We start from the raw sequence: 6,000 nt of genomic DNA, 5'->3' as shown, positions 1-6,000 counted from the left end.
CCAGCCGAGCTCCCGTCTGCGGCGCCCCAGCTGTCTGGCTCCCTTCCCGTCCTGGGTCGAGCCCGGCCCCTCTCGGAGGAGCCTGTCCCAGAGGCAGGCCTGGAAAAACAACAGCGAGAGAAACTTTGGCTCGGTGCGAAAAGCCAAGCCTCAAGTTTGGCTCCGGGCTGCAGCTGCCGGTTCCGATCGAGGGGCGGGGCGGTGTGTGTGTGTGTGGGGGGGTCACCACTCGGTCAGGTTCAAGTGCGCATGTGCGCGAGGAGTCGCTCGGGCACTTATTGAGCGCCGACTGTCTACGGGCGGCCGGGGGTGTGTAGCCCAGGCGCGCTGGGGGCGTGCTGGGCGGGTGCGGGGGCGCGGAGGCGCGGGGGGCGGGCGGGGGTGTGTCCCGAGTGTCGCCGCTGGGCGCCGGCTGGCAGGGGCTGGCGTGCTGCTCCGCTCCCTTCCCGGGCGGGAATCCGGGCCGGGTTGTGGCCGCGGCCGCGTACGTGAGCGCAGTGTCCCGGGGAGGAGGGCAGGCCGGCCAGGTGGGCGCCAACCGAGCCTCGGCGGGCGGCCGGAGCGGAGCCGGGCCGCGGGCCGCGCCGGGAGGGCGGGCAGGGCCGCGGCCGCTGCAGCCCGGAGCTGAGCTAGCCGTCCGAGCCGAGCCGTCCGAGCCGGGGAAGCCGGGCGCGTGCTGCCGCTCGTGGCGGGCCGAGGTGAGCTGCGCGGGGACCTAGCGGCGCGGCAGCCGGGGACGGGGGCGGCCGCGAACTTCCCACGCCCCGCGCGCCCGCGGCTGTCGGGCCGGCGGCCTGGGGGGTCCGGGGGTCTGGGAGGCCGGGGCCGCGGCGGGCGGGGCGCGGGGCGCTGCGGCAGGGCCGGGGTGGCGGGCTGGGTGGCTGCCGCTCCCCCGCGTCGCCTTGTTTACCTCGCCCTCCGCCGGCGCCCCCCCCTCTCGGAGCCCCCTCCCGACTTCGGGCAGTCGGGACTCGCCCCTCGCAGGGACAGGGACCGGCCCGCCTGCCCCTCCCCGGCCCTTTCCGGCGGGGCCGCCCGCCCGGCCCTCCCGCGCCCGGCCCTCCCGCGCCCCGCGCGTTTCTGCCGGTTCCTGCCCACTCCGGCCGGCGCGCGAGGCCAGGCTGCGGGACGGGCGGGACAGAGGGACACACCCTCCGCCCGCGGGCGACCCGCGTCCCTCCCGCCCTGGCGGCCACCGCCCCCTCTGCCCGCACGCTCTCGCCCGGTCTCGCCTCCGCCCGTGCCCCTGGCCCTCCCCGGCGGTGGCACCGTGGGCTCACGCGGGTGCCGGGGGGGGGGGGGCGGGGGCGGGGCTGCACAGGGAGTTTGTCTTGTGCAAACAATTTCCAAGGCAGCGTTTTCTTCCCTGCCTGGGAGTGCAGGGCTCAGCGCCCTCACTTTGGAACTGACTCAGAGACCTAAAGAAGCCCACCTGGCCAGCGGGAAGGGGTGCAGCCGCCGCCTCCCGGTTTTGGGCAGCCCTGGCCAGTTCCCTGTGGCCTTGGAGGACTTCCACCGGGCAGGCATTCCCATGATGCCAGGCTACCAGGCGCGGGGGATTCCTGCAGGCCGGCGCTGCTTTCCTTAGAACCCCCTTTCTAGAAAGGTACACCTGGGGGTTTTGCTTCAAAGTGAGTGATCCACAGGTATCTAAGGTCTTCTTGACACCCTCCCTAGGCGTTGTGTAAACAGAAGCGCCTGGTCGCAAATACCTCGAAACACAGGGAAACACGGCCATTAAGTTCAACTCCACAGGTCCTTTCGGGGAGCTGCTGTGCTCTCAGCACGGTGCCAGGCCCTCTGGGAGGTGGGAGAGGCACCGAAGAGACCCCAGGCTTCAGGAAGCCTAGGACTAGGTGAAAGTGATTTAGGAGTTTACGTTCAAGTTAATGTGCAGTGGCTGCCTGAGTTAGTGGAGATGCTGGAGAGGGAGTATATCAGATAAAGGAAAGACGAGATGGGGGAAGGGACTTGGAGTACTAAGTTTTGAAGTAAATTATGCCTGTGGAGAGTAACTCACCCGTAGGGCCCAAAGACAAGAGGAGAAGAAAGTAACAGGTGGGATAATTTACAAAGTGGAGCAGAGGAGCAGAGGCTCGTACCTGTCTCGGGGAGAGAGGAGACAAAAGGTGTAAGAGATGATTCGCTCCCTCCAGGGCTTCTACCCTCATAGAGGGGACAGAAGGATGTCAGCATGTGAAATCAGACGCCAAGAGGGAATGGTAACTGTCAAAGTGCGAGGTGCAGAAATAGTTCTGTTGGAGTCAGAGAAGGGAGTTGTGGGCAGGGATCAGTCACCAGGACTGGAGGCTGACGCTCTTGAGATAGGCTGTGAGGTGGGAATGAACATGGCTTTCCAGAGAGACAAGGAGATGTCCTTAGCCAGACCAGGGAATGTATCCTGAACAGTAGGAGATAGAGGTGGAGAGGAACAATGGTTGAGATTGTGAAAGTCTTAGCCCTTTTGGTGATTGCATGCCACCCTGTATGTCCTAAGGAGACATTCAAGGTTTTCGAGTGAGGGAATGGTGTAATGAACAACTGTAATGGAAGGGTTTTGGAAAGTTGTGTTAGGGGGACACAGCAGTGAGCAGGCTGTTGCAGTTGCAGGGTGGCCAGAGTTTGCGCTGGGATCACTGGAAGTGAAAAAGGTGGGTTTGAGAAACATTACTGTTGAAATAATCTGTTTACAGGGCAGGGTGAAGGGATGAGATGAATGGAAATTAATTCTTGGTGGAAATTGATTCAACGCCAGGGCCTTGGAATTGCTGTAGTTGGTAACTTGAGAAATCGGAAATGTGTATTTTGGAGAGAAGGAATTGGCTACTCAGGCTATAGAGAAGTTTCTTGTGGCTGCTAAGATATCCAGATGTTAGTATCCTGCAAGCAGCTATGGCTCTGAGATGGGGGAGCCCAGGGGGGACAGTGTTGCAGAGGCTGCAGATGCCGGGAGAGGGAAGGGGCTCAGAGAAGTTGGGAGGCTGCTGGTAATAGGGGGGCAGCGGAGGATGCCTCTGAGTGGTACTCAAGGCCTGAACCTAGGGGCTTCTGTTTCCCTCTGCTGCACTGCCATTCACATGACATTGCTCGATTCTGAACCTGAAGTTGGAAAAGCAACTGTGGGCAATTGGGCCCTGAGGAGTATGGGCTGTTGATTCTTCTAATCTCGAGGGTGGATTGGAGGTTAGAACGGTGTAGAATGGGATTTGCTAAAGTCAGTAAATTGCTGGGCTTTGAAACATTTTGAACTTTTCTGGGGTGGAGGGTTGGGGGGTAGGAGTGAGAGAGTGAGGCAGGAGGACATTAGCCCTAGGGATATTGTGATTCCCAGGGCTGTTCCAACCAGAGCCTGGCACCCTGCAAGTAGAGGGGAGCTGGTGCTTTTTTTCTTGAGCTCTGTTCATGTTGCAAGGGTGACACAGGGTGGTTTGCTGAACAAATTCCCCAAGCCTCAACTTGCAACATCTGAATTTGAATGATGATTGCAAAAAGTTGTGGAATGAGCTGAGAAAGTAATTACTGTTACTTAGCCTCCTTGTTTCTCTGAAATGCAAGATCAGTGAACTAGTAGAAGAGGACTTGGGAATCAGATATTTTTCTTTATGGAGTGTGTCTGATTGTCCAAAGAATAATCGCATGAAGCAGTGGTCAAGCTAATTTACTCATTGTAAAGCAGTGTCTGTACTGTTTTGACTGTGACTTACATTAAGAAATGAAATTTACATCGTGACCTAGTACATACAATCATGTATATAAAAATCTAATCTAAGTTCATGAAGTACCTACCTCCCTTTGCTTGGTGTCATCTCTGACATTTCTATTTTCTAGTCTATTATTTTTCATTTAAAAACCTCTTGTCTCCCACTAAGTTGATCTAATCGTTCTCTAATGGATCATAACCCACAGTTTGAAAAACAGAGAGTTTTCGCATTCAGTGAGTATTAAGCTGTTTGAAGAGCTACTGTAGTACTGAAGGTGGAAGAAAGCATGAGGAAGGGTGGAAGATTTACAGTCTCTTTGGAAAGATGAGAGACACCTTGATTAAGGAGCAAGCCAAGATGATTAAATGCCAACATGAAGAATAACTACCTGTGGGGTTCAGAGGAGGGGGGCGTGTTCTGTGCTGGTGTGGCTTGGAAAAACGTTTAGGGACAGGGAAGGAAGTCTGGGATGAACTGTTTTTGGTGTCTCAGGGTGCTGCAGATGTGGGGAGGTATAGAGTGGGCAAAGCCTTGGAGTTAGGAAAGTGTAAAGTCTATGATTGTGTGAGAGAGAAGAACAGAGGGTTCTTGTGAAAGATTAGGGAGAAATCAAGTTGTTAAAGTGGGCTGGGGTCATATACAGGGCAAAGGTTGTAAACCGGTGGCCAGGGAGTGTTTTAAGCATGTGGATGTGTTCTAGTTTGGACTACATAAAGGTGTTTAAAAATTGGGGAAAAAAATCCAGAAAAATCTCTGGATTTGCAGCTCTTTTAAAGAGTCAGATCTGGTGTTCATCTCAAGCTGAGAAGGCTGTCCCCTATGGACAGGAGACAGGCTCGTGGTCCCCAGGCTTCCTTTTGCCTCAGTCCAGTCACTTTCCATTCTTCACTTAGTCCTGTAGGCGTTTTGCTTTGCGACCTCAGTTTTCAAGAGACTCGAATGCTGGGCCAGGAAATTCGGGATTGCTGTCATGGGCTCTGGGTGGCCACTGAGGATTCCAGGTAGGAGTGTGGCATTATGGAATCTGAGATATTTCTGTGCACCGGATTTGTTTTAGGCAAGTCAATAGCACTTTTTGAGGAGCTGCTGGCTGGGACTTTGAAATATTTTTATGATGATGGGAATGGAATTATAGAGGGCTTTGACCTGTGTTCTCCGTAGTAAGGCAAGTTTCAAGTGACCCCAAGATTTCTCCAGCCTTTCCATTTTCCGCTTCTGGCTGGCAGGGATCGCTGAGAGTGACGTCGAGGTCATACCTTGGTGAGGTGTGAGTCACAGCCATCAAGTGCCATATGACGTACAATTCTCAGGAGCTTGGTATTGATCCAAATGGCTCCCAGCAGACGAGGCTGATTTGGGGTCCAGCTGAAGTGACTAAGTTCAGGACTCTGTGACCTAGAATAGTCTGATTTACCACCCAAGACTAAGAGCTCGTCCCAGATGAGCCACTGGTGAGAGAGACTGACCAATAGTACCCTGATGTTTACAGGTGGGACTAAAATCAATTATTTAAAAATACTGATCCGGCTGTAGTGGCTCACACCTGTAATCCCAGCACTTTGGGAGCCTGAGGCAAGAGGATTGCTTGGGCCCTGGAGTTTGAGACCAGGCTGGGCAACGTGGTTGAGACCCTGTCTCTACAAAAGATAAAAAATCTAGCTGGGGCTGGGCGTGGTGGCTCACGCCTGTTATCCCAGCACTTTGGGAGGCCGAGGTGGGCAGATCACGAGGTCAGGAGATCGAGACCATCCTGGCTAACGCAGTGAAACCCCATCTCTACTAAAAATACAAAAACTTAGCCAGGCATGGTGGTGGGCGCCTGTAGTCCAAGCTGCTTGGGAGGCTGAGGCAGGAGAATGGCATGAACCCAGGAGGCAGAGCTTGCAGTGAGCTGAGATTGTGCCACTGCACTCTGGCCTGGGCGACAGAGCGAGACTCCATCGAAACACACACACACACACACCCACACACACACACACACTAGCAGGGTGTGGTGGTGCATGCCTGTACTCCCAGCTACTCAGGAGGCTGAGGCGGGAGGCTTGCTTGAGCCCTGCAGAAGGTGGAGGCTGCAGTGAGCTGAGATCATGTCATTGCACTCCAGCCTGGGTAACAGAGTGAGACCCTGTCTCAAAGAAAAAGTATACTGCTTTTGAAACATTAACAAAATGAAACTGAAGTGCATTTTAACAATTTGTGGCTATCGGATGCAAGGATAACCAGAAGCCAGCTGAATCGTATCAAATTAAATCTATTTCCTGTCTTATATGGTGGTTTGTTTACTAGGCCAGAGAATAGT

General features: G+C 55.1%; 1 protein-coding gene across 8 annotated transcripts in view; it reads left to right on the top strand.

Moving 5' to 3' along the window:
• Window positions 1-216: 216 nt before the first annotated feature.
• The window catches only part of ZNF395 (zinc finger protein 395), a 41,121-nt gene continuing 35,337 nt past the window's right edge, over window positions 217-6,000 (top strand). The window contains exon 1 of one of the 8 annotated variants that reach the window (XM_063709163.1): window positions 217-309. The gene's annotated coding sequence lies outside the window, so the exon portion shown is untranslated. Of the gene's footprint in view, window positions 310-573; window positions 699-1,285; window positions 1,632-6,000 lie in introns of those variants that run through there. The other 7 variants (XM_055348301.2, XM_055348302.2, XM_055348307.2 and 4 more) reach the window with 7 other exon arrangements.

This window comes from Gorilla gorilla, chromosome 7, assembly GCF_029281585.2.
Source record: "Gorilla gorilla gorilla isolate KB3781 chromosome 7, NHGRI_mGorGor1-v2.1_pri, whole genome shotgun sequence".
Taxonomy (NCBI): Eukaryota; Metazoa; Chordata; class Mammalia; order Primates; family Hominidae; genus Gorilla; species Gorilla gorilla.
Note: the sequence above shows the minus strand (reverse complement) of the source record. Positions and strands in the feature narration are given on the sequence as shown.